The sequence below is a fragment of the Lissotriton vulgaris genome, chromosome 3_1, assembly GCF_964263255.1.
Source record: "Lissotriton vulgaris chromosome 3_1, aLisVul1.2, whole genome shotgun sequence".
In the NCBI taxonomy this organism is placed as follows: domain Eukaryota; kingdom Metazoa; phylum Chordata; class Amphibia; order Caudata; family Salamandridae; genus Lissotriton; species Lissotriton vulgaris.
The window spans coordinates 1,797,156,923-1,797,183,511 of NC_141689.1; the positions used below are offsets into that span (position 1 = coordinate 1,797,156,923).

Sequence of the window (26,589 nt, forward strand, 5' to 3'; positions counted from 1 at the left end):
CTTCCTGACAGGGTAGGTTAAGGCTAAGCGAGCCTACACATGTAAAACAGCTAGGGTGTCTAAAGATTTTAAGTCCAAACCTACTAGATCTACCAGTTCTGGGTCTAAGATAACTCCATCGCTTAGATCTTACCTTAAAGTGGTTCCACAAGTGTTACTACTGTCGGATAAGCTTTCGCCTGAACTTTCCCCCAAGGGCTCTCCAGGAAAGTCATTAACTGAGGTTCTGGGCCCCGAGGAGGCGGTGAATATTGTGGTCTCGCCAAGCAGTATTTCGATCGGTATGGCAATGGATAGAGTGGTGGGGTTAGATATGGCTTTGGATATGAGCGCTGTGAGGGCGACGACTAATATGGATGTTAACATGGATGCTACTACGGATGCTACTATGGATGCTGACGTATCTCCTGCAATAGCTGTATCACCTGTATCAACTGAAGACAGGGACAGAGAGGATGAGATTGCTGGTGCCCTTCTTGAAGTAAGCGAGAGCCCCGTTCCTTTACTAGAAACCTCTAGGTCCTTTGGTCGTCCTCCGCCTCTCGCCCTGGTTTTGGCTCCACCACTTGTGTTGGCCCCTCCACTCCTGACATCGGGTCCCCTTGATGGGGGTTTGTTGCAAGGGGATAGTATACAAGATAGTGCGTCTACCCACCTCTCCAGCGCCTTGCCTGACAATTGCGATAATACAACCCTGGCCACCTCTTTCCAAGCTTCCCTACAGTTAATGTTGACATCTTTGTCTGCAGATATAAAAAAAACTGTTTGAAACCTCTGCAGCTAATCAGGCCGACCTTAGGTGTTTTTGCGAGCCTCTTGACAATAAGATCAGTGGTCTTACTGTAAGAACAGAAACATTAGAAGATAGGGTAACGGGCTTGTCTCTATACCTGGATGAAGTGAAGATGGATATCATTAAGCTCAGGAAAGAAGATCAAGCATTGGCAGAGAGGATGGAGACGCTCGAAAATAATGCCTGACGGAATAATCTCCGCATCTTAAATATCCCGGAGGATAAAGAGGGCTCAGATATTAAGCAATATGTCGTCTTGCTGTTGAAGGACGCATTACGATTGGATTAATCTGTGGAAGAACTAGCTCTAGATATTCAACGTATTCATGGAGAGCCCTTCAGAAAGAACCCCCAAAGGACTAACGGTGACATGCATCAACAAAACGTTTTGCGATTCCTTATTAGCGATTTTTGAGGAATCGCAAATAAGGAATTGCAAAACGGGATGCATGATTGAAAGTGCATACAATTTGCGATTCGGTAAAAATCGCAATTTTTACCGAATCACAAATATTATGCGAATTCCAATTTGCGATTTCGCAATTCCCATTGATTCCTATGGGCCAAAAGGCCCATAGGAATCAATGGGAATTGCGAATTCGCAAATTAGAATTCGCAAAATGTTGATGCATTCCATGGGTGCAGGGGGGGTCCAAAGGGCCCCCCCGCACCCCTGAAATGTATTTTTAAGTGCATGTTTCAAACACACATGTCCTAAGGACATGTGTGTCTGTAACATGACAGTGTTTTGAAATGCAAAATAGAGCATTTTAATACATTTTCGCAAATTACCACGAGGTTCAACCTCGTGGTAATTTGCACCCCCTAATTGCGAATTCGCAATTTTAAAATTAATCATGCATTGCTTTTAAGGAATCGCAAATTTGCGATTCCTTAAAAGCAATCGTATTTTTGGAATTCGCTAAAAATAGCGATTTTCCCAAAAATGCTTGATGCATCCCAAAAACCTATTTAGGAATCGCAAACGGCCGAATTTTGCGATTCGCACTGTTTGCACTTCCTAAATAGGTTGATGCATGTCCCTGTTTGCCCAGAAAAATCTTGGTCAACTTCCACACGTACTCTCTTAAAAAAGCTATTCTTAATCTGGCCCTTAAGCAGAAATCTGTGAGTGGTAAGGGATTTAACTTTCAGATCTGATCCGACCTGTCTAGGGCCACCCTTGACAAGCAGTGGGAGTTTGGGAGGAGGCTTGAGGCTTTTAGAAGCTATGGTGCGGTAGCTCAATTAGTTTTTCCTGCTGCACTGCGAGTAATGTATAAAGACAGTATGCATAATATCAGGTCGGTGCAAGCAGCGGATGAGCTATTGTCGACTATGGGGAAAGATAAAGGAGGGTCAGGTTAGGTAAGGTTTGGTAAGGTTTTTGTAGACCAACATATATGCTATTTAGGAAGCCACCCAGGAAGGTACTCGAAGTATAGTGAAGAAACCTTTAGTAAATTTGGAGAAAAAAAAATGGAAAACAATGTTAGTTCAATATGAATGGAAAAAAAAGTGTATTAGATATAAGTACTGCTTTGTAGTATTGTAGTGTAGGGGCAAGGGTGTGTAGGTTTAATGTCTTGAGTTGGTTTCTTTTTTTTTCTTTTTTCCCTTACCGGTTACGGATGGGGCGAAAGCCCAGGAAGGGGTGCTATCTTCTGGTTTCACCAGATAGATAGAGCAAGGGTTTCCCAGGGGGGGGGGGGGGGGGGGGGGGGTAGAAGGATAGACTATGGCACGGGGGGGTTGGGGTTGTAAGGGAAAAAATCAAAAAATGTCCTAATGTTTGTCTCAGTTTGGCTTTGAGTTTGTTGCTGTTGCTCGAGGGACATGTGGTCATTTTTCCTTATTGGCTGTATGTATACTGGTGGTTTTGCCTCAACATTTTTGCAGTTTGGTTACAGGTGCTATTGGGCGGAGGACGATGTCAAGGGTCATTGGGGGTGGCCTCTATCGCAATGAGTAAGTTAGTGATCCTCTCCTGGAATATTAATGGCTTGCGCACTAGTCCTAGAAAGAATAATATAGTGCAATATCTTCGAGACACGGATGCGCAGATTATAGTACTCCAGGAGACCCACCTTGCTGAATCCGAGATGCTCTCGGTGGTTAAAAAGAACAGGTGGATTGATCTATGCATAATGACATCGCAATCTACACACATCAGAGGTGTGGCAATAATATTCAAAAAATCAATAAATGCGAGATTGGTGTCTAAGTTGGTTGATCCTGGCGGCAGGTGAGCAATTGCATCAGTGATCATAGCTGGGTCTCCAATCACTATAATAGGATACTATGGTCCAAACCAGGATGACCCGTTAGCCTTGAAGACCCCGTTTTCCCACCTGTACTTATTTCCCGAGCCGGTTATTCTTGCAGGAGACTTCAATATAGTTTTGGATCCACTTTTGGATAAGTCCCCTTCTAACAGATCTAAGATCTTATCTAAAACTAGGTCTTTTCTGCTCGAGAGTATGAAACAGCTGGGGTATATTGATATTTGGAGAGCAAAATATGGGCAACAAGAGGTGTTACATTTCGTAACTACAGGCACCATCATCAGTCAAGAATTGATTTTATTTTGATCAGTCAAAAATTAGTTAATCTGGTGAAATCTGTTTCCCACCTTTCGTTTAATTTATCTGGTCATGCGGCCATTCATTTAGAACTGGAGGGGTTTCCTAAGACCCGTTTGAGAAACTGGTCATTTTATCGTTCATTGCTCTCTTCATTGGATGTTACTAATGCTCTTAATGTGGAGGTCCAGCATTTTATCGACAGCAATATTGGTACAGCTTCCCCTGGGTGTGTATGGGACTCATTTAAGGCCTTCTTAAGGGGCCTTATAACAAATAAGGCCACCTATAAGAACAAGATCTATAGGAAAGCTGTGGCTTCCTTGGAATTGGAGATGGCCAGAGTGCAAGTAGAAATAGCTACACACCCGGATGTCCCTGTTACCTTAGTGCAGGAGTGTCAAAATAAACTAGTTACTCTAAAAGGGGAACTGGGCTCAGTTTGGAATGCTCGGGTTCTAGAGAGGTGGGAAGCAAGCAAATTAGCTCATTTTGAGTATGGTGAGGGGGCTGGAAAGCTGTTAGCCTGGAGGACAAAGGTCGATCAGGTTAGAAATAATATCGATTCCATTAATTCCGGCAGTATAACATACTCAGCCGATGAAGATATTAGGGGGGCCTTTCGGGAATTTATTTCTGAAATATACTGCGAGGATAAAAATATTGAAATTAAACAAGTTGAAGACTGGTTGGCGGGAGTTTTTCTTCCTGCACTGTCATTGGAGCAATGTGTTGCCTTGGAACAACCTATCACCCAGGACGAAGTCAGACTGGTGATTTCTACCAGTGAAAAGGGTAGGTCAACCGGTCCAGATGGTTTGCCGTCCGAAATTTATAAGATTTGGACTCAACAACTCTCCCTTTCTTGACCCAGCTTTTTAATCAGATTCTCCAAGAGGGAATGCCCCCTCCTATCTTTTGGAATAGTGCCTCGATAACGTTGATACTGAAACCAGGAAAACCGGCAACCTGTTGTTGGTCTTAGAGACCAATTTCCATCTTAAATTCTGACTATAAGATCTTTACGTCAGTTTTGGCAAACAGCTTGGGGGCAGTTGCTACAAGTATCTTGCATGTGGACCAGAAGGGGTTCGTAAGAGGTCGCCAGCTTTATGAGTTGACGTATGACCTTATAGGTGCCATTGATATGGCATCTATAGAGTCTCTTCCCCTGGTTGTTGAAATTTGAAAGTTGAAAGGATTTGTAAAGCGCTCTGTTACCCAGCGGTTTCCTGGTGCTGAGGAATTGACAAGGGAGGGAAGGGGGAGTACCAGACAATTATTGTGAGGGAAAGGCTTGGGCAAACAGGTGGGTTTTGAGTGCTTTACGAAAGTGCTCGTAGCTGGTGATGGACCTGATGGTCAGGGGAAGGCTATTCCAGAAGCGGGGGGCAAGGATGGAAAACCTAGTGCTGCCCACTCTGGGCTTACGAAAACTGGGGACGCTGAGGAGCGCCTGGGTGGAGGAACAGAGGTTGTGACAGGGAAGATAAAGGGTGATCATGGAGTTTATGTAAGCTGGAGCTGTGCGGGCGCGGGCCAAAAAGACCGTGCAACCCATTTTGAAGAGAGTTCTCTGCGAGATGGGGAGCCAGTGTAGGGACACATTGTTCTCACTTTGGATGCCACCAAGGCCTTCGATAGAGTCAACTAGACATACCTATCGGGGGTCATGGAGAAATTCAACATCAGTGAGAAATTTAGGCGTGCCGTGAGGCTTCTGTATCAGAATCCATCTGCCTCTTTACTTTTAAACGGGAATTATCAAACCAGTTATCATCACGCGTGGTACTCGTCAGGGTTGCCCTCTTTCTCCCCTCCTTTGCGACCTATATATTGAGCCCTTTGCTCAATGGTTATGGGATCATTGCAACATCAAGCCCTTTATTTTTGAAGGGTGGGAGAAGAAGGTAGCCCTGTACACAGATGATGTCCTCGTCTTTTCCTCTGAACTTCAGTCGGCTTTCCCAGCAGTAATTGCTCTTGCTCATGATTTTTGCAACGTGTCTGGTTATGAAATTAATGCCGCTAAGACGGATATCATGGTCTGGAATGATCCTGAGCCGGTGGCAGGGTCTCAGTTGAGTTCTATCCTACGGTATCTGGGCCTTAAAATATATAAGGACATAAACAAAATAGTTCCATCTAATTTTTCACTTGTAGCCAAGAAATGTCATAGACTGATGAGATCTTGGTCTTCACTTCCTTTATCTTTATTGGGTAGAGCAAATTTGATAAAAATGTCCATACTCCCAAAAGTTTCTTTTTTGTTTAACACCATCCCTCTTTTTTTTAACCCTCTATGATAGCCAATCTGCAAAGTGATATAAGTTCCTTTATTTGGAAAGCCAACACTCCTAGAATAGCCTGGAAAAAACGTAGGCGCCGCAGAGAAAAGGGCGGTTTGGCGGCTCTTGATCTACAGCAATACGCATCTGGAGCAGTGCAGGGCCATGCAAACCCCACATGACGATGTTGGCTCGTGGAGGGCCTGCCAGAGAACTTCAAGGAAGGACAAGTCCAAAGGACGAGGAAGAGTTCAGTCCGTAGCCTGATTGCTGTGTCATTGGAGATCAAACAGAGTATTGCAGTCCATTGCGAGGTCCAAGGTGAGTGTCACAGAGTGCATCGGCGACAGTGGAAGGTGATGATGCAGAGCGCAGAACCAAGCTGAAACTGGCCATATGGTGGAGATGCATGCTACTGCATCCTTCGCGGTTTCATCCACATCTTCGTCCTCTGCTGTTCCATGTGCCTCACGTGTGGGTGCTGCTGGCCTTTCTACAGCACTGTGTGGCAGTGACACCTCAGGGGTCAGAGGTGGAATGTCTGCTGCACTGTGTGGCACTGACACTTCAGGGGGCAGAGATGTGGATGGAGTAGTAGCAGCAGCATTCATCAGCCCCAGGCCTTGTGGCAGCAATGCCATGAGGATGGTCTTGAGGACATTGAGGAACCCAGCTACCACTCACTGGTGTACAGCCGTGGCAGCCGCTCTTTCCGCATTGGCCTGCTCCATGGTCTCCATTAACCTCTGCATGTTTCCCAACTTCCGAGTGACATCTCTAGAGCCACTCTGACTGGACAGTTGTTCTAGTCTCAGCCATATCAGCCATCGTCCATTTGAGAGCATGGAGTGGACTGTGGGTGTCTGTTAGGGACTGTGAGTGGTCCCCGATTGGACTTAGACACCCACACATGGCATCTAGTTTGTCTGCCAAGTGGTCGAAGCCCATCCGCACCTGTTCAGCCAGCTGCTCCTGGCACCCCAACACACGGTGTTGGAAGGCCCTGTGTTCTTCGTGGGGGCCCTAGGAGGCAGCCATGGTGTTGGGTGATCTTTGCAGGGGGTGGGGTGTCCTCATTGCAGCAAGACTGCCCTGCTCCTGGAGGTGGACTGCGGAGGCTGTCAATGAGCTCTTGGAAGCCGTGGTGGTCCTCTTTGTCATCAAAGGAGAGAGGTTCGGGCTGCTCTGCAGGAGGCGATGATTGTCCTTCTGCAATGGGAAGGGGAGATGCAGTTTAACAATGTGTTCACATGTATGTCGTTGCATTGTACATTTTTACATACAGACTGCATGACTATGTACATCATGGCTGTTTGTGAGGAGCTGCCTATTTGATGGGGGACAGTGGACATTTTGACAACAGACTTGTGTGTGTTTGTACTTGTACATTAACAACTTACATTTCCCTGCAATGCCACTTGTACTTGGCCAGTATCTACACACAGTTGGCACCAGTAGTGTCCTGTGTTCTGTTGTGGACGTGTTGCGGTTTGTGCCACATTGTTGTCAGTGTTAATGTGCTCTGCATGTATTATGTGTGTGTGCTGCTCTGAATATGCTGCCCCTAATCCCTTTCCTGTGACATGCCTTTGACTTCTGTGATTGTACAGTGCTGAGATGTTGCATACTTGGGTACATTGGTCTCTTGGTGGGAGTTGGGGGCTGGGGCATCGTTTGTCTGCAGATGTGCTCAGCTCAATTGTGCATGTGTGCCATTGTGCCCATCTCCCCCCACCACCAGGCCCTGGCCGTTACTCACCCTGCTGCTGTTGTGTTCGGTCATGTTGAGCAGTATCCAGTCCCCCGACTCCAGCCACCGTCTCCCCACTGATGACTGTGGACACCATTTCCTCCATATCGTCCAGCTCCTCTTGGGGCGCAGGACTCCCACCTCCAGTCTGCATTGCTGCCTTCCTGTTGTTGGCGAGTTTCAGCTTGGTTTTGCGCTTGACGCCATTCCAGTGCCTCATGACCTCTTCCATTGTCCTCTTCAGCACTCCCACTGCATTCACCTTGACCACGATGCCATAGACCATTTTTGGTTGCCAATGACACAGTGGAGGTGATGAACAGGTGTTGATGGTGTTTGACCACCTCCGTTATCAGGATCCTGTTTTCCTATGGACTGAAGCGCTTCTTCCTACTCTTCTTCTCCTTTGCCTTCCTTGACCCGAGGTCCCAGGCTGGTCCTCCGGGGGTCTTGTGGGGTTCTGGTTCTCCTCCGTACTTGCTCCAGCAACATCCATTGTGATTCATTGTTGTTGGCATTTGTTTGTCAGTTTATTTTCAACTTTTATGGTGATTGTTCCCTCCTGACGTGTGTGAATTGCAGGCCTGTAGCTGGTTTTTGCTGATTTGTGTATTGCGATTGGCCTCACCGCAGCTTTTTTTGCGCTCACGTTTCACATTTTTGCAGCTTGGTGTTGATTTTAATGCAGTCAGTTGACGTGTTATCTGGAGTATATCGCATGGTGCCGCCGTGCTGAGAATGCTTACTTTTCATGGCGTAATTTTCCTGCGATGGACTGTGATGTTGGAAGTTGCGTTAAGTTCCCTTAGCAATGGTTATCACACGTTTATGAGAATACGCCTCTGTGTTTTATTGTATATGATAACAATATGCACTATATACATATTAGATATGAATTATTTATGTACTTGTCTACAGTTTTTAAAAGATGCACTATTTCAGTCGTCATAATTTCTTTAATGTCTATGATTACATGTGTTTATAGGCCGACACCAAGATGGCGTTCATTAGATTGAGGAAGTCTGCCGGGTCAGCCGAAACGTGTCTCTCTTTGCTGGGTCAGAGGAGGCTTTATGTATTAAAGAGACCTTAATCCAAATAGCCCTCGTGTGCGTGCTCTTTTCCTTGAGTGGAGCAGAGATTTCTTGTTTGCTATGTATACATATATATATATATATATATATATATATATATATATATATATATATATATATATATATATATATATATATATATATATATATATATATATATATATATATTACCTACTGGCGGTTGCCAGTAGGTAGTTATAGTTAGGATCTACTTTCCATTCCATAGGAAATCCGCAACATTCTATTGGGGATAACTTTGGCGCCGGTGGACGAATCTTCGCGAATTTCACAAAGTTCGTGGACCGCTCCGGTCCTTCCCTGAAAGTTTGGGCGGGATTCGTCAAGCGGAGGCCGGGATAAAAGGGGGGTCCCAAAACGTGTTTTCCCCATTTTAATTTCCATAGGGCGGTCGAACTCACTTTTAGCCCGAACGGTTGAATGGATTTCCACCAAACTTGGCAAAATTGTAGGGACTGGTAGCCCGATGTGCCTTTGCTATGTCTCAAGATATGTGCTCCAGTGGTTTTTGAGTAATTTAGGTTAAAAAAAAATATATTTCTATGGCAGCGCCCCGGTACGCGCACCGGGGAGCTCTCCGGGTGCGCCACGTGAGGTGCGCACGGAAATCTGATTGGCTCTCGGGTGTCTGTAAACATTCGAAACAGTCCGGAGCGGCCGCCATCTTGTGTCTCGGTAGAATCGAGACACACGAGGTGGGAAAAACAAAGGGGGAAATGACCATAAAGGGGAAGAGTAGATCCCCCTTGACCCCCGAGGTTTGATGTGGGGGCTATAAAAGGGCCCCGCTGGGCAAAAAAAATTTTTTTTTTTGATTTGCGCGGGGGGAGCGCCCGGTACGCGCACCGGTGAGCGGACCGGGGAGCGTAGCATGGGGAAAAAAGAATGATAGAGTTTTAAAGAATTTAGCCTTTTTTTAAAATTGGAGGTAGTTCTAAAAAGAACTTTTTTTTCTTCTTTTTGTTGTTTTATATTTTTTTAATGTTTATTGAACATTTTGTAATTTTTTTGGCTTTTATGAACTATTTTGTACTTTTTTTTGGTATTTTTTTATGGGGAGAAACGAAAAACAGGGAATTCAAAATGGCTCAACAGGAGCAAAAAAAAACAGGAAAAAATTAGGGTTTTTTGGGACATTTGTGGTTGTCACCAGAAAGGAGGATCAGCTTTATGCTTTGTTCACCATATGAGATGGTCTTTCCACAAAAAATACAGGTGACCCTAAATTCTCCAAACCGTGGTTGAATGCAAGGGATAGTCTCCCTTGTTTCTGGTCCAGATGGAGTGGGTTGATTTTGTTTGGAGGTGCTGGGTGTAGATTGGGGAAGGTTGCTGGCCAGTTCTCTCATTTCTGCAGCAGAATAGTTGATAGGATGCTTGCGCTGCATGTGCCTTATCATGGTATTGTTCCCAAATGAATATTTTTTATTTGGGTTACCCCTTGAGAGTTCCATGCCACAGATAAGGCAAGTCACCTTTGCTGCATTGACTTTCTTTTTTCCTTCAGGGATGGAAAAAAACTCCTATACAATATGTGGCTTGGGTTGGTATGGGGTATTAGTTTCTTGCAGCCACCTCGTCCTCCTCCCCTCCTCTTCTTCTTCCTCCTCCTCCTCTTCTTCATTTCCACCACTGTAGTGTTGTGGTGGGCCTCTTGGTGGTGGAGGTGGTGGTGGTGGCTGAGATGCTCCTGCTGCTGCTGATACTGAAGCCATTTTATAATAGTTCAAAAAGGTACAGAGAGGTACAAACAGGTCTTCCTCAGTCAAAGGACAAAGTCAGAATAAGGAAAAAAGGTGGGGGCTTTCATCATTTGGAAAAAAAACTGTCCTGAACCAATGAAAAGTTTTATTTTCAGGTCACAAGACCAGGGGCTTCATCATTATGAAACCAAAACTGTTATAAACTAATGAAAAGTGTTATTTTCAGGTCACATGACCCAACGCGCTTACGCCACGGGGTGCGTCGCGTAAGCGTGTCAGATACTTACGTTGCACGATCATATTAGCTCGAGTGCTTCCGGGTGTGCTTACGCCGTGCGTATCACGCGGACGCGGCTACACGATACGTCACGATCATGTTTTCGTTCGCGATATTGGCGCTAACGGGACGCTTCCCGGTTCGCGCACCGGGGCGCTTCAAAATACTACACTTTCCGGGGCGCTCACCGGGGAGCACACCGGGAGCGCTCCGAGGCAAGAAAAAAAAAAACAATATACATAAAAAAATTGTTTACCATACATATACAATATAGCTATAGAAATTTGCTATGAAAAGACCTTTGAAATTCACTGAAAAAACCATAGGTTTGACACCAGTTATATATATATATATATATATATATATATATATATATATATATATATATATATATATATATATATTCACTGAAAAAACCATAGGTTTCACACCAGTTATAGTTAGGGATTAGCATTTAAAAAACCTATTAAATTCACTGAAAAAACATAGGTTTCACACCAGTTATAATTAGCTGGAAATTTTACAGACATAAAACCATTGAAATTCCACGTTATAGTTAGTTGGACTCACTATAACTTGCGCGCCTGCAATGCACTGCTGATGATGTCACATATTACATCACTCATGACATGGTCAGTGACATCACTCATGACATCACTGATGACACCATCCAGTGAATGTGTGTCTTTCTGAAAAATAAATATGTTTTCTATATGTATATGAAAAAGGTTGATGTAAGAATAAATTTTAAGTTTAAGTAAGTGTCTAAATGGATGTTTAAAATAAATTGATTGGTTAACTGGCTTATTAAGTGTATCTTAGTGAATACATATATTAGCGAGTAACTTTTAAATATTGAAATGTAGGTATGTCAGTATCAGTGTTTCACTTTGTGTATAAGTGGCTGCATGGGTTGGTGACTGACTCACTCTTTGTATGTGTTTTGAACACAGCATATGTACAGGACACTTTAATTGCAAGGACGGGTTTCGGCGTTCTGCCTTCCTCTGCTTGCTTTAAAGACAGCACAACCTGAGGTGATTAAAATGTTAAATAGGTAGATGTGTGTTTCATTGGATATGGCAGCTTGGCATAGAAAGAGGACTTGTTAACTCAGGAGAGATATTGGAGCCTGTAGTGCCCTAGAGTCAGTTAGCATTCTAGTGCTAACTATTGTGAATACACTGAACACCCACCCACCACTGATGTCACTGGTCAGGTGACACAGGCTAAATAAAATAGGCCAAGCCCACGTGCTCTGGGCCAGTTGCACCATGCATCCAGTGTTTCCTGTGTCAGCGTGATTGGGAGCATGAGGGCCTAGGGCCCACAACTTTACAATGGCGATGAGGGTACGCTAGCCACGCGTGCCACAGCTACCAAAAACATCGTGGGGGAAAAAGGAGGGAGCTGCCTGCATCAACGGCACCCCCGTGATTGGCACCAGCCGCCGAGAGGCCCGTAGGGCGTGTGATGAGCCCCGGGCCTGGAGAATACTGAGAGGTGTCCGGGAGCCCACCCCGCACGTCTCTCACCTGCTGTAAGCCGCCCTGCCGTGGTGGTGCCCTGAGGAAAAGTGCGGACCAACCGGAGCCCACCCGCGTCGGCCGCGAATGTGCCCACCTATGCGGAAGCCTTCGCGGAGCCCACCCGCGCAGTAGGAGTGGCCGGCTGGCCGAAGGTGAGCCCATATGTATGCAGGAATCAAAAGCAGAGCCCACCCGCAATGACCATATCCGCGATAATGGCGGCCGCCTGCTAGCGCCACCCGGAATACCACAAAGCGGAGCCCACCCACTATAGACATTAACTTTGCTTCCCCCAGCAAGAGCAAGACCAGTGGAGCCCACCCGCGGCCTGCTTCCAGCGTCCCCCGCCGTGCAGCGTGTGCGATGTGAGGCTGCAACGGCGGGGTGAACAAACCCCAAAGGAGAGCGCCCGCAGCGTGTGGAGAGCTGCAAGGCGCCGTTTACCGAAAGCGGCTCAAGCAAACCCCTCCTCCCCCCCCTGTGCAGACTGTGACAAAGCCTGCTGCGAGTGGCGGGAAAACGTAAAACAAAAAAGAAAACAATAAGTGCCACTCACCGGAGCCCGCGTGGAGCCCTCATATGGCATCTAGTAGCTTCCCCTGTGTGTGTGTACCGGGAGCAGCTGGGGACGCACGGCAGGAATGCAATGTAGGCGGCGCGAGAACAAAGAAGCAGTAAGGCCCACAGCGTCTGCAAGCTGCTGAGGCCAATCGGAGCACCGAGGGTGAGAAGCGCAGCCCAGAGGGAATGCTGATCAAAGGGCCGTGAGCGCAAACACACAGGAGATGGGGCCGGTAGCATTGCCAAGGCTGCTCTGACTGAGAGAAGCGCTGCAGTGCCTAGATTGTGTGTTGCACGAGCAATATGTAGAATGCAACCTGCCAATATCGAACGTTGGAAATAAATGAGGACAGCCCCTACCGTGGTCGAGATGCTTGAGCTACGTGACCCCAGTGACGAATGGTAGCTGGGGAACAGCCAAAGCCCTGGGGAGAATCCCGCATCAGCACACCCAAATGAGAGGAAGAGAAGCCCCAGTCGATCGAGATCAGGATACACTGCCATCCAGTGGACCTTTTCGGCACTGCAGGTAAGAAGAAAGCAACAAGCCCACGACAAGCACAGCCAACACAAGACCCCCACAAGTGATACCCACAAACTGATAGAGAACCACCTGCTTGCAGGTGGCTACTCCCAAGAAGAAGGGAACAAATAATAGGCGACACTTATCACAGCCTGTGACTGAAGGACACCTACCACCAGGGGAAAGGAAAGAAAAACAACGGTGAGCGAGAGAAGAATGCGCAAGGACACTGCCCCACCGGAACAGCACCACGTCATCACACAGCCTGAGAAGAGAACGCGATGGTGCAGGAGCGCACTACAGCGAAAAGAACACCTCAGGAACAGGAGATCAAGAACTCTTCCGAAGACACCCACAAGCACGCCGCAAGTGCACCCAGAGAAATTCCAAAGAATTGCAACCGACAACGATAAGAAGAAGCAAGACCAGAAGAAGGTCAATGGAGTGGTGACGCAACCCTACAAGAAGAAACACCCAAGAAGCACCTACGCCACGCCAGAAAAGAACACAGCAATGCCTGATGGCCACAGGCCATCGCTGGAGTAGTAAGCCGAAGACAGGCGTACCACCACACGAACCGACGGTGGTTCTGAAACCCAGCATTAGGAAGTGCGAAGACGCATGACACAAATGCGCAGCAGTGCGGACAGCACTAGCCCAAATCAGCAAGTCACAAAGAAAACCCGAAGAGCGCACCCAGATGCGCACCAAAGCAGCCGAACTGCGATGCCAAGAAAATGGTTGCACAGACAACCCGCAGCATTGAAGAATCCACACAACAGCAACCTGACCACTCAGCCTGGTCTCAAAGCATGAACCCCACCAACCAGATGGTCGCACCAAGAAGTTGACCAGCCAGATGGTCGCACCAAGCAGCCGAACTGCCAGTGATCTACAGAAGGGACCAGCATAAAGGTCCAAGAAGTTCAGCCAAGGCGCGGTCCATGGACATGGATCAACAAACTTCAACTGAAGTTCAGCCAAGGCGCGGTCCGCGCACATGGACCAACGAACTTCAACTTCACAATTAATGAAAGCGACTGAATGAAGACGTGAAGGTCGTGACACTAACCCTGGGAGTTAAGTGACAAGAAGACAGTGTCCTAGAACTAGGACAGGACGAGGAAGACCTGTGTGGAGTGTGCTCACTGCATGGGGAAGTCTGGCCAGAGAAGATGAAGAAGAGTGGACCAGGGTACGTCACGAGAAGAAAGAAGAAATATCGGAGTGGCACACCGCCACCGAGGAAAAGAAGAAAGGAGAAATCAAAGTGGCACGCAGCCACTTCAAGAAGAAGGAAGAAAGAACAGAGTGGCCACCGCCACTAAGAAGAAAATTAGGAAGAAGTAATCAGAGTGGCATGACTGCCACTTCAAGAAGAAGGAAAAAAGAACAGAGTGGCCACCACCACTAAGAAAAGAAGGAAGAAGGAATTAGAGTGGCACAACTGCCATTTCAAGAAGAAGGAAGAAAGAACAGAGTGGCCACCGCCACTAAGAAAAGAAGAAAGAAGAAATCAGAATGGCACGCTGCCACTACAAGAAGAAGCCACCCCTGCGGAAAGAAGGAAGGTGACAGGCACTGGAACACCTGAGTGCAATGGAAGACAAGACCTGGCAAGAGCACCGGCAGCGCAGACCAAAGACATCTACCTACGAGTCATCCATCCACATGGCGAACGCAGAAGAAAGCAAGCTAGACTGTTGGCGACATCTACCTCTGAGGTTGAGCGGAAGATTGGATGGCGAGAGGGCTCACACATCCCGCTGAGGAACTGACCACTCCACACCGACCCGTGGCAACCCAAGAAGCAGAGGCCTCAAGGGACTCTGGTGGCAGCAAGTCCCCGCACGGGGGACAGATCTACAGATGCGTGTCTGCAGAACCCACAGGGATGAAAGCCTTGCAAGCAAGGAAAAGAGTCGACAACTCAACCTTCAGGTGGAACTAGGACACGACGGTGAGGCTCGTGGAGCAGCCTGCTCACGGCCCTAAGGCCATGGTGGAGCAACACGACCGAAAACACCAGTCCAGTGTAAACCTGGCAAAGAGGTCCTCCCGGACATCTAGTGAGAGAGGAATACCGGCGAGAGGGGCATCCTAGTGAGAGGGATGTTTGTACCTACTCTCTTCTCCTGCCAAGAAACAACTTTAGAAGCCTACCTGGAAACACAACAAAACCAGAATGGAGGTAAGAAGCCAAAAGACAAGCGACACCCATGTGTTCCATCTCCAACTATTCATCGTCACCAAGTGAGCGAAGCAAATGCAGGGCTGAGAACAACGTCCGAGCGGCGCAGACAAACAATAGACCCACCGAACAACTGGGAGCCGTACCACCGAGAACTGTTAGTCCTGAATGCAAGAACTATACTGCCTGCGGCTTGCAAGCAGCCAAAGAGACTCATTTGAAAACAGTCCAATGTTAAATTTCTGTGTTTTTCTTTCCCCCACAGGTTTTTGGACTCTTTCCGTTTGGTTTATTTTTTTAACCAATTTTGGGAGGGATGTAGTGCCCTAGAGTCAGTTAGCATTCTAGTGCTAACTATTGTGAATACACTGAACACCCACCCATCACTGATGTCACTGGTCAGGTGACACAGGCTAAATAAAAGAGGCCGAGCCCACGTGCTCTGGGCCAGTTGCACCATGCATCCAGTGTGTCCTGTGTCCGCGTGATTGCGAGCATGAGGGCCTAGGGCCCACAACTTTACAGAGCCCTTCGTGATATTCCGGGATTTTTAAAGTCCGAAAGTGTGCATGGGGGGTATTTAATCATCATTTTCCCACATCAATGGCTCAAATAGATGTTACATATGAAGCCTCTACATGGGCATGTCCCCCAGGTGCACAGTTCATGTTGTCTATCATGGTAAATATTTAAAGCACATTGCTGGTTCTAAGAGTCTGTATTAACACCATACGATGTTGCGCTGTAAATCACATCTTCTCTGGGTGGCCCCTCGCCAACCCACAAGGTTACACGTCACTCGGCGCAGGAGCCGGTCAGATGGCCGTGTCTCCACCAGTATTGATTACTGACAACATTGATCTGCGGCGGTACCCAATTTCTTGCTGATGGTGCAATTTGTCTGTATTAACATTCAGCTCCAAAGTCCACCTTCAGGCAATGTATGCACTCTTCGTGACGGGTGCAACTCAGTATGGAGGTGGGTCCATACAAAATATACGCTTCTGTTTCCAAAAGAAACACACTGCACTCGCGGACCCCTTCAAAGACACTTTAATTGCTAGGACGCGTTTCGGTGTTCTGCCTTCCTTGCTTGCTTTAAAGACACCACAACCTGTCGTGATGACATTTTTAAACAGGTAGATGTGGATATGGCAGCTTGGCATAGAAAGAGGACTTGTTAACTTGGGTGAGATATTGTAGCTCTCATGATACTCCAGGATTTTTAAAGTCCAAAAGTGTGCATGGGGGGGTGCTGGATCGTCATTCTCCCGCCTCAATGGCTCAAATAGATGTTACATATGAAGCCTCTACATGGGCATGTCCCAGTTCGTGTTGTCTATCACTGTAAATATTTACCGTCCCTCTTAATGCACGCTGCTGGTTCTTATACAAGTGCACAGATGGCAACTGTAGATAATCAGTTGCCGGATGAACTTACATGAGAGGACCTTCCAGTGCTGCAAACCTTTGATAGCCAAATGGTCCTGGAAGACAGTCAGCAAGGCACAGTATCAATACCAGCAATTGAAGGTCTTGGCTTCACCCAAAGGACAGTGAAAACTCATTTTAAAACAAAATCGATTTTTATTGCACCAATGAGCTTCGATAATATAGATGTATTGGAAGAGACAGTAACTAAAGATATAATAAAGTTAATACAGAAAAGATTCTCCAAAAAAATGGATACTAATATGAATTTGACATTGGACCAAAAATGATCCCCAAATAGTCTGAAAACCTTGCGATAAGTCTGAGAGGAACATGGCGGCGGGCTGAGAGCCGGTAGCGGCAACTCCAGGAGAAACCCGATGGCTGATACTACGGAACATTCCAGCAGGTACGCGAGAGGCTTAACGCCCTGTACAGTAAGGGTAAGATACAGACGAATGCGGTGCAGTGGTAGCGCTTTCTAGAGAATTAAACGCTCCCCTTTCCCTTTCCTCTTGTTCGAGATAACCGGCATTATAATCAGCGTTGACGGCGGCGGCGCTAGGACCTGCGCATCAAGTGATTCGCATGACGCGTGAGGAGGCGTATTCACAGCGGAATCCAGGAAACCCGGGAGAACGCCAGCGGAGCCTCTGGGCCAAGACACGCTACGCGCTTGCACAGCAGAGATTTAGAGGGCCAGTCTGCAAGGGAATCTGCTGCACCCCACTTAAAGAGCAGGATGAGTCAACACAAGCGATAAGGTGTGGATTAGAGGGGCTAACATCAAGGCCAACTCCAAAGCAACACCAAAGCGGGGGTTTATGGTGCTAGTATTGGTAGAGGCCCCGGTTAAAGTTGTTAGTGAGGGGGGGCTTCAAAACCTGAGGACAACCCGAGCATCACAAAACAAAGGCAAACTGAGCTCTCTAAGCTAGCGGTGGAACTTGCTCCAGGTGGTTCAAGCCTGGAAACAGGACTCCCTAAAGCCAGACTTTCTCCCCCATTAGGGAGACGAAAAAATAGATATCAGCTGAGATCTCGGCAGGAGTTGAAAGCAGGAGGATCTCTAGACTTTGAAGAGAGGGAGCGGCCCATGCCGTTAACCCCCTGTAAGGGAAAGAAAAAGGCGACTAGTGTAAAAAAGCTTAAGGGGTCTAATACTGCCCAGCTGTCAGTAAAGAATACTCCTTCCCTTAAAACTTATTTTAAAATCATGGAGCAGTCAACAAGTCCAGCTACACAGTTAGAGCATAGCAGCACTGTGTTCTCCTTAAAGAATCGATTTGGTCCCCTGGAGAGTCTGTCTAAAGCTGAGGGGGATAAACAGTCAGAACAGCCAGACGCGTTGGCAGGAGGTGAAGAGGTTGGGGCAATTGTGGCCCTGAATTTAAGACAGGATATGGAGCCGCAGCAGGTTCAGTTAAAGCATACAAAGCAAATAGGCTCCAGCATACCCTCCTCCTCCTCCTCCTCCTCCCCCCTCCCCTCCCCTCCCCTCCCATAGTATCCAGGCCCATGATAGGGTACCAGGCCTACAAGATACCAGACCTAAGATACCCTTAGCGATAGTTGAGCCTCCCTCAAATAGCCTGATAGCTACTCAAGAAGGGAACGCAACTTGGGGCCAGCACCAGCGCCAGGATCAGGACCTGGACCAAGGCCAGAGTCTTACTGTCGTTTCAAGATCAAGATTAGGATCCGAAGAATTGGGCGAGTTGGATGGAGACAGGTTGGGGTATCTTTTTCAGTCTTTAAGGGGAGACTTAATGACCAAATTCGAGATCTCAGAAGGCAATCAAACGACGATACATGATAGGTTTGACCTACTGGAGTCTAAGTTAGATGATGTTATCTGCCGCACTGGGAAGCTGGAAACGGAAGTCGTAGCCTTAAATAAATCCATACGAGGAAACTCAAAGGACATTGATATTTTGAGAGCACAAAATAGATCCCTGGCTACTGACATGGAGAGACTGGAAACCCAGGCTCGAAGAAACAACCTGAGAATTTTAAAAATTCCAGAGGGCGAGAAACTGGAGGACATTAAAGGATTTGTCTGCAGGCTTCTAAGGGAGGGGGTCCTAAAAGACCGTCCAGATATAGACCTGGAGGCGGAGATACAAAGGGTACACAGAGACCCTTTTAAGTTGCATGCAGACAGGAAAGCGCCAAGAAAGATATTGGTAAACTTTCAGACCTTCAGTGTCAAAGAGCTGATCCTGGGGAGATGTCTATCTAAGTCAGATCTCCACTATCGGGCAAACCCTTATCTTATTAGATCAGATCTAGGAGCAAGAACAGCACAGCGACAATGGGAGCTAGGCACTAGAATGCCAGAATTGAGATCGCTTGGAGCCCAAGTACAGATGAGATTCCCTGCCCTGTTAAAGATCATGTGGAGAAATAAAATGTACAGCTATACACAGTCCGAAGATGTAGATAGCCTTTTAGCTCTGATGAGAGAGAATTAAGAGAATTAAGAGAAGTTAGAGCTGTAGAGGTTTGGGTTGCCCTAACATTAAAAAAAAGGGGGTATATATAGAGCACTTAATATAGAAGTTGTTTGAAGCACAGAGTGGTATACAGCGTTACTTAGAGAAAAACCAGAATTTGAGTTATGTGTAGTAAGAACTTACCCTTAAGTGAGTTATGATTAATAACCCGCTGTTAAGGTCAGTTGAAATTTGCATTCAGCCAGAGGCCTCTCTCCTGGGGTTCCAAAGGGAGGGTTCCTCGGGGGGGGGGGCACTGGGTGGAGGGCTTAGGGGGGAAGAAAGATAAAAAAATCCTCATATATGGAACAAGTTGTTTTACGCAAGGTTCTGGATGGGCGGGAAATGAGAGCCGGATCATGAGTAGGTTAAACAACATTAAAACGCTCTCATGGAATGTGAATGGAATGGGGGAAAGAAGGAAGCAGTCCCGGGTCTGTGAGTTCTTAAGAAATTCATAAGCGCACCTTATGCTGCTCCAGGAAACACATCTCGAGGCAAATGCCTGTAGTGCACTTTTTGGAAAATTGAGATGGGTGCAGGAAATTGTATGCTCTAGACAGATGGGAACAACTAGGGGGGTCACAATAATTATTCGGGCGAACAGAGGGATAAGCTTGAAAAAATGTGAAACCGATCAGACAGGAAGATGGTTGGTAGCAGCTTTATCCATTTACAACATCCCTTATACGTATGCAGTGTACTATGGTCCCAATGACGATAACCCTGGTCCTCTACTTAAGTTAGCAGCAGCTTTACTTGGGACCATGGGCCCAGTGATTTTGGGGGGTGGCTTCAACCTGGTTTTCGATCATATTCTAGATAGATCCTCCAAAGCCAAGTATCATGCTCCCACCAAGTCACTCTCTGCTTTAGGTTATATGATGAAAGACTTCAACTTGTTAGATGTATGGAGGACTAAATATGGTTCTACCAGGGGATTTACATTCTACAGCAAAAAGTACAAACATTATTCGAGGATAGACCACTTTTTAGTGGATCAACACCTTCTTTCAGACATCAGCTCTGTCTCATTTACACCTGTTGGGATTTCAGACCACGCTGTTGTGGAATTGGTCCTCCTATTAAGTTCGAGCCCCTTAATCACCAGATGGACATTGGAAAGGACATTGTTACTTGATGACCAGGTCAAAAGAGAAGTGAGAGAAAAGACCAATGAATTTTTTATAATCAATATCGGCTCCTCTACCCCTCAGGGTGTCTGGGAAACATACAAGGCTTTCTTGAGAGGAGTTCTGAGTTCTTTAATGGCTCATAAAAGGAAGACTGTAAAAAACAAAAGGCGGGAAGAATTAGAGGCTATAACTAGAAAAGACTCTGAGTTACAAAGAGCTATTTCTTCAAATAGAGAGAGGATCCCGGTGTTAGAGAAGGAGCTTTCGGATCTACAGCTTCAACTTAAAATTAGTGATGAAAAAATCATAAAAGAAAAATGGGAGACCAGCAAATTAAATAATTTTGAATACAGAGAAAAAGGCGGGGCTCTTTTAGCGTGGAAATCCAGAGAAGAAAAAAATAGGAACAACATTAAAGTCCTAATTCAGAGAGAGACGGGGGTTTTAATCGTGGAAGATGGAGAGATCAGAGAGGAAGCCAGGAGGTTTATGCAAAGCCTTTACACAGAGGATAAGAATCCAGAGTTAGAGGAGGTCCAGACCTGGCTGACCCAGAAAAATCTACCCCAAATTTCTGACATAGATAGGAGGTATTTAGAAAGTGAGATTATGGAGGGGGAAGTAATAAATCAATTGAAGAAAATGAAACGAGGTAAAGCTGCCGGTTCGGATGGGCTACGATCGAGGTTTACTTAGATTACACAGAACAACTGGTGCCGGTCCTCACTACACTTTTCAACTGTCTATTGATCTGTGGTTATAGTATCCCCCCCACATGGGCTGAAGCCACAATAACTCTTACTACAAAACCCAACAAAGACCTTAAGAAAATTGAATCATATAGGCCAATTTCCCTTCTGAACTCAGACATGAAGCTATACTCCGGGATTTTAGCCACTAGACTTGCCAAAATAATAAAATCCATAATTCATTCAGATCAAAGGGGTTTTATCCCGGGAAGGCAATTGAACGAATTAACCTTTCAGGTGATTGGAGCCATAGACTATGCTGAGGATAAAGGCCTTCCTTTAGCCTTGGTCGCGATAGACGCGGCTAAGGCTTTCGATCAGGTAAACTGGAAATATTTATGGGCCACTATGGTTGGGTTTGGGTTCCCTCCAGCTTTTATAGAAGGTATTAAATCTGACTGATGACAACCTACCTGGAGGGACGCTCCTGCCACGGGGATTACCGCTGGGTTCCTGACGCTGGTTGTTTCCCTCGCCGCCGTTGCTCACCACCTAGCACGGCCGCCGTGGGGGGAAACTACAGCTCCCAGCGAGCTCTGCACATAGCACCGCCCACTTCCTGGTCAGTCGCGCCCGGAGGCGCTTAAACGGAGAGAGCTCCCACAGAGGAGCGGGGGACACTGCTGACAACCTACCTGGAGGGACGCTCCTGCCACGGGGATTACCGCTGGGTTCCTGACGCTGGTTGTTTCCCTCGCCGCCGTTGCTCACCACCTAGCACGGCCGCCGTGGGGGGAAACTACAGCTCCCAGCGAGCTCTGCACATAGCACCGCCCACTTCCTGGTAAGTCGCGCCCGGAGGCGCTTAAACGGAGAGAGGTCCCACAGAGGAGCGGGGGACACTGCTGACAACCTACCTGGAGGGACGCTCCTGCCACGGGGATTACCGCTGGGTTCCTGACGCTGGTTGTTTCCCTCGCCGCCGTTGCTCACCACCTAGCACGGCCGCCGTGGGGGGAAACTACAGCTCCCAGCGAGCTCTGCACATAGCACTGCCCACTTCCTGGTCAGTCGCGCCCGGAGGCGCTTAAACGGAGAGAGCTTCCTCCGCGTCGCAGACGCGCGCGGGCGGGCGCCGGGCTAAGCCCGGGCAAAGGGCGGGCCCTCTGTGGCCCTCAGAGGAACAAGGAGGACGGGACGGGCCACCACTCTTGGCACCATCACTGGAGAAGGTACAGTCAAGCTCCATTCTTTCTATCCCTATCGCTTTGAACTGTCTATACTTGTCTCCAGGATTCCAGGATTCTGTTACCCAACTACAATGTCCATCTGGGAAGAGCTGAATGCCCTCTGTGGCACAAACTATATCCCGGATGCTCTATCCCCCCCATAGTGGCTCGAGACACTGTTCAAGCAATCTGCTCCCCCCAGGCATCCCCCGTTACAACCCTCCTTCCATCTAATAACTGCAGCCCCTCTGTACCTGGCCCTAATACAGCCTCATTACTATTGGATAAGGCTGAGATCGATCCCCCCTACAATCGACCCTTCTGGCCCAAATCGAGCGTCTGCTATATACTGCTCTTTCTCCACTGGTAGCTAAAATTTATGATTTGGGGGACAGACTGTGCAGGATTGAAAAAACGGTAGCACGGTCATACCCACTAACCGGAAACACTGTTACTCCCACACGCTCTACCCCCACTAACACCCAGAAAAGGTCTACGGACAATGCGCCCAGGATATTGCAAACCTGTGACTCCCCTGTTATACCACCCATTCAAAGTGGTCGCAATAATACCCGTAATCTTGATCATGCCCCACATAGAGCTCCTGTGATCGCACTAGATAGAAGACATCGCATTGACTTACCCCCCGTAGCAGCCCCATATGTCACCATTCTCTCTGGGGTCCCCGCACTCAGACCAGGAAAACGTGAACTGCACCAGGACCTACTGAACAAAGCCATCTTTTGGCTCAAAAACAATAGACCATTACCTTCTGCGCTAGACGGTGGGATACTGAGCGTCAGAAGGGTGGGGTGGCTTGGTCATCTGCCCAAAAATGTTCCGGGGGACTTGATTCTGGTTAGGTTTAAAGACAGGAACATTGCCCCCTACTTGCGATCTATCCAGCCAAAACTTGGAGATGGCTCCATCTGTATTTGGGACCTGCATGACTTTTACCCTGGTCCCCGAGCACCGAATTACAATAACAGCGGGTGAAAAAGGGGGATTCTGTGTATTTTGGGTTTTTATTTAGAATCGCTGATATGCTAAACTATTTTAGTTGGGTCTTAATTCATTTTTCTTTTAATTAGGTAATGTTATGTTGAGTTATTTTTTGCGTGTATGTATTTCTTTGTGTTGCTTTTATGGTCAAACGCCGAATAAAGCTTATTTGATGATGGTATTAAATCATTATATCAAAACCCACAAGCAAATGTCTTGGTCAACGGGGCTTTATCTGATTGTTTCAACATATCCTGTGGAACACGGCAGGGTTGTCCCCTGTCCCCCCTTTTGTTTGACATTGATATGGAACCTTTTGTTTGTGGTATTAGAGAGGACAATGCAATTCAACCCTTCAGAATAGAAAATATGGAGCTAAAAAACTGCCCTATATGTATATGTCCTTCTTTTATACACCTCCAATCATATAGAACCTATACCTAGGCTATTCTTAGCTGAGGAATTCGAAAGGTTATCCGGCTATCAGATCAATAGGGAGAAGACAGAGATAATGGGGTGGAACAATATTGCTCCTATTCTGGGTGTGAAACAAAAAATGAGATATTTGGGAATATATTTAACTCAAGAATTAAAGAATATCCCGAAAATTAGTTGGCGGACTGTAGTGAAAGACATCATTAAAACACTAACAAGATGGCGCAGCCTGCCATTAAACATATATGGACGAGTTAACCTTATTAAAATGTCCATACTTCCTAAGTTGACTTTTCTATTTAATTCCATCCCTTTATCTTTTCCGTTGAAAGAAATTCCGAATCTCCAGGGCAAGATTGGTTCTTTTATTTGGGACTGTAGATAACCCAGGATAGCCTGGAAAAAACTAAGTAGGGGTTTAAAGATCGGGGGTCTGGCCCTACCAGACCTATTATTGTACTGCCACGCCTTCCATTTTAAAAACTTCAGGTTACTTGTTAACGTATTAGATTCATCTTCACAGGGCCGTTTATTTCAGTTTTTTTTTTACATGATTTGCCACCGGGCCAAGAGTTTTTCTTATTTAAGTTTGGGGACCAGAAATCTTTTAAGAAAGTCCGTCTTAAGATTCTGCAGACCGCACTCAGAAATTGGGGGTTTATCTGGAATTCCTTGGGAATTCCATACTACCATACCTGTACTCCGATCTGGGATTCTCCGGGCCCACCAGTGTGTCTTTAGGACCAGTTATCCCTGCCTCTGAAAACAGCAGGAGTCCAGAAATTAGGTGATCTATGGGTGGATTCAGGTCTTATGGATTGGAACTCTCTAGTGTCACTCACAAATGGGTCATTGACAAGATTTAAATTCTATCAATTATCTGCATGGTGGTCAAGCCAGGTATTACAGCGGGAAAAAGACGCTGGATTCCTTGACTCAATTTGCAGGGGGGCAGGTTGGAATCGAGAAGTATCACTTTGATATAAATGGCTCACAGAGGCAAAAGGAACGCTAGATCATGAGTTGGTAAGCCTCTGGGGTAACATCATAGCTGATTACCCTGAAGAAATCAGTAAGATATGGACAGATTCTTTCCCCTTGTCCCAGAGATTAATAAAACCAGCCAACTTAAAGAGGAATCATCTGTTTACGGCCTATCAGGTGTATTGGACTCCGACCAAATTGTACAAGATAACACAGGAGTTGTTGTCCCCGCTGCAAACTCCTAGCAGCAAACGACATGCATATATTCCTAGAGTGCCCTGAGATCCAGGAGTATTGGAAGGCGATAGTTGGCTTTCTGGGTGAGGTCTTATCAACGACTATTTCCTGTTCTCCTAGGCTAGTATTCTTTGGTCTACCATGTGGGTATACTATTAACAATTTTTCCTCACAATTCATATTTTACGTGGTAGTTATAGCTAGGAGGGAGATATGTAAAGAGTGGAAGTCAGCGGCTCCTCCCAGATTTGCAGACTGTTTAAAAACATTATGGAAGTTTGTAAGATGGACATGGCTGGTCGGGCTGAAAGCTCAGAGAACGTATGGTCGAAACTAGAGGCCTGGTCAAAAAAGTAAATGGTCCGATGATTATGTCAGAGGTTTGTGTTGGTCTTGTCCTCCCCTAGTCTGAGGTATTCCATCAAGAGGCAGGGGAGTTGGATAAGGAAACAACCCACCTCTGGGAGATCTCTGGTTGCTGAATATTGACCCCGGGGCGGCATCATCAATGTCAATATAGAAGGCATCAGAGAGACCCATCTAGAGCATATACCATCAGGTGCCATAAATGAGGACAAAAAAAAAAGCCTTGCGATAAGGGGGAAACATTGTCCAGATGATGACAGAATTCTACTGTAATGTGTCTCTGTGCCAGCTATCTGATGGCAACTGTTACACGAAAATATCCAGAGATGATTGCAATACCAGCATACTTGAATATCACCAGCTCATTCAGAAATGGTTTGAGAAATCTATGCGAAGCAGGGACGAATTGAAGTTCCTAACATGTTGACATCCAGTACTGTCTACATTTTATAATCTGCCACTAAAGACTTTTTTTTTAAAATACATTTTTTATTGCAATGTAAACAGTTCACACAGCTGTGTGCCTACAACCCTGGGGCCTGCAGCATATGCAATATGGCTTTTTACTTGTTTAACACAACTGTCAAGCCGACATCCCATGGGCAAGGCAGCAGTTTAAAAGTACGATACATTTAAATATGACACTGTGAATTGGATTATTAAAGTTATTAAACTTCTATAAACCCAATAAACCCCATTAAACCTCCCCTTCCCCACCCTCCCTGCCATTACCTAAAATGCCAATGCAATGATGAATAAATTTCTGATCAATATGTAAGCATCTATCATACGCTTCCACCATCCCTTTCCATGCATGGTATTACGTCTCATCTACTTGTTGTCCATCATGTTCATCCCCTCTGCAAACTTCTGAGTGAAGCGACCCTCTCCTCATCCCTAGACATGAGATACACATTTTAGTTATCGCTTCGGAGGTCCACACCTCCCGAACTCACCCAGCTCACAAACCACCCCCAGATATCCAAAGGACTAGACCTGTTAGGCATTAGTTCCTAATAATTTGTCAATTGATCCCTGCAGTATGTTGCTGCATTTTACCATCCAGCTATCATAGGAGGGTGTTGTTTCTTCCAATGCATGGTAACCTGACGCTTTTCCAATAACAGCAGCATAGCTGTAAGTTTGCGGGAACCCTTCGGGTTCTCGTGCAAAAATCCCCATAGCGCCACCAGTGGAGTAAGGTGTAGTTGAGTTTTGGTGATGTCTCCAATGTGTCTGACGACTTTGACCCAGTATTGTGCTATTGGCCTGCAGT

The 26,589-nt window shown here is 46.5% G+C and overlaps 1 protein-coding gene across 1 annotated transcript in view; it reads left to right on the forward strand.

Moving 5' to 3' along the window:
• Positions 1 to 26,589, forward strand: part of INPP4B (inositol polyphosphate-4-phosphatase type II B) — a 2,612,828-nt gene that overhangs the window by 442,476 nt on the left and 2,143,763 nt on the right. The window lies entirely within an intron of this gene.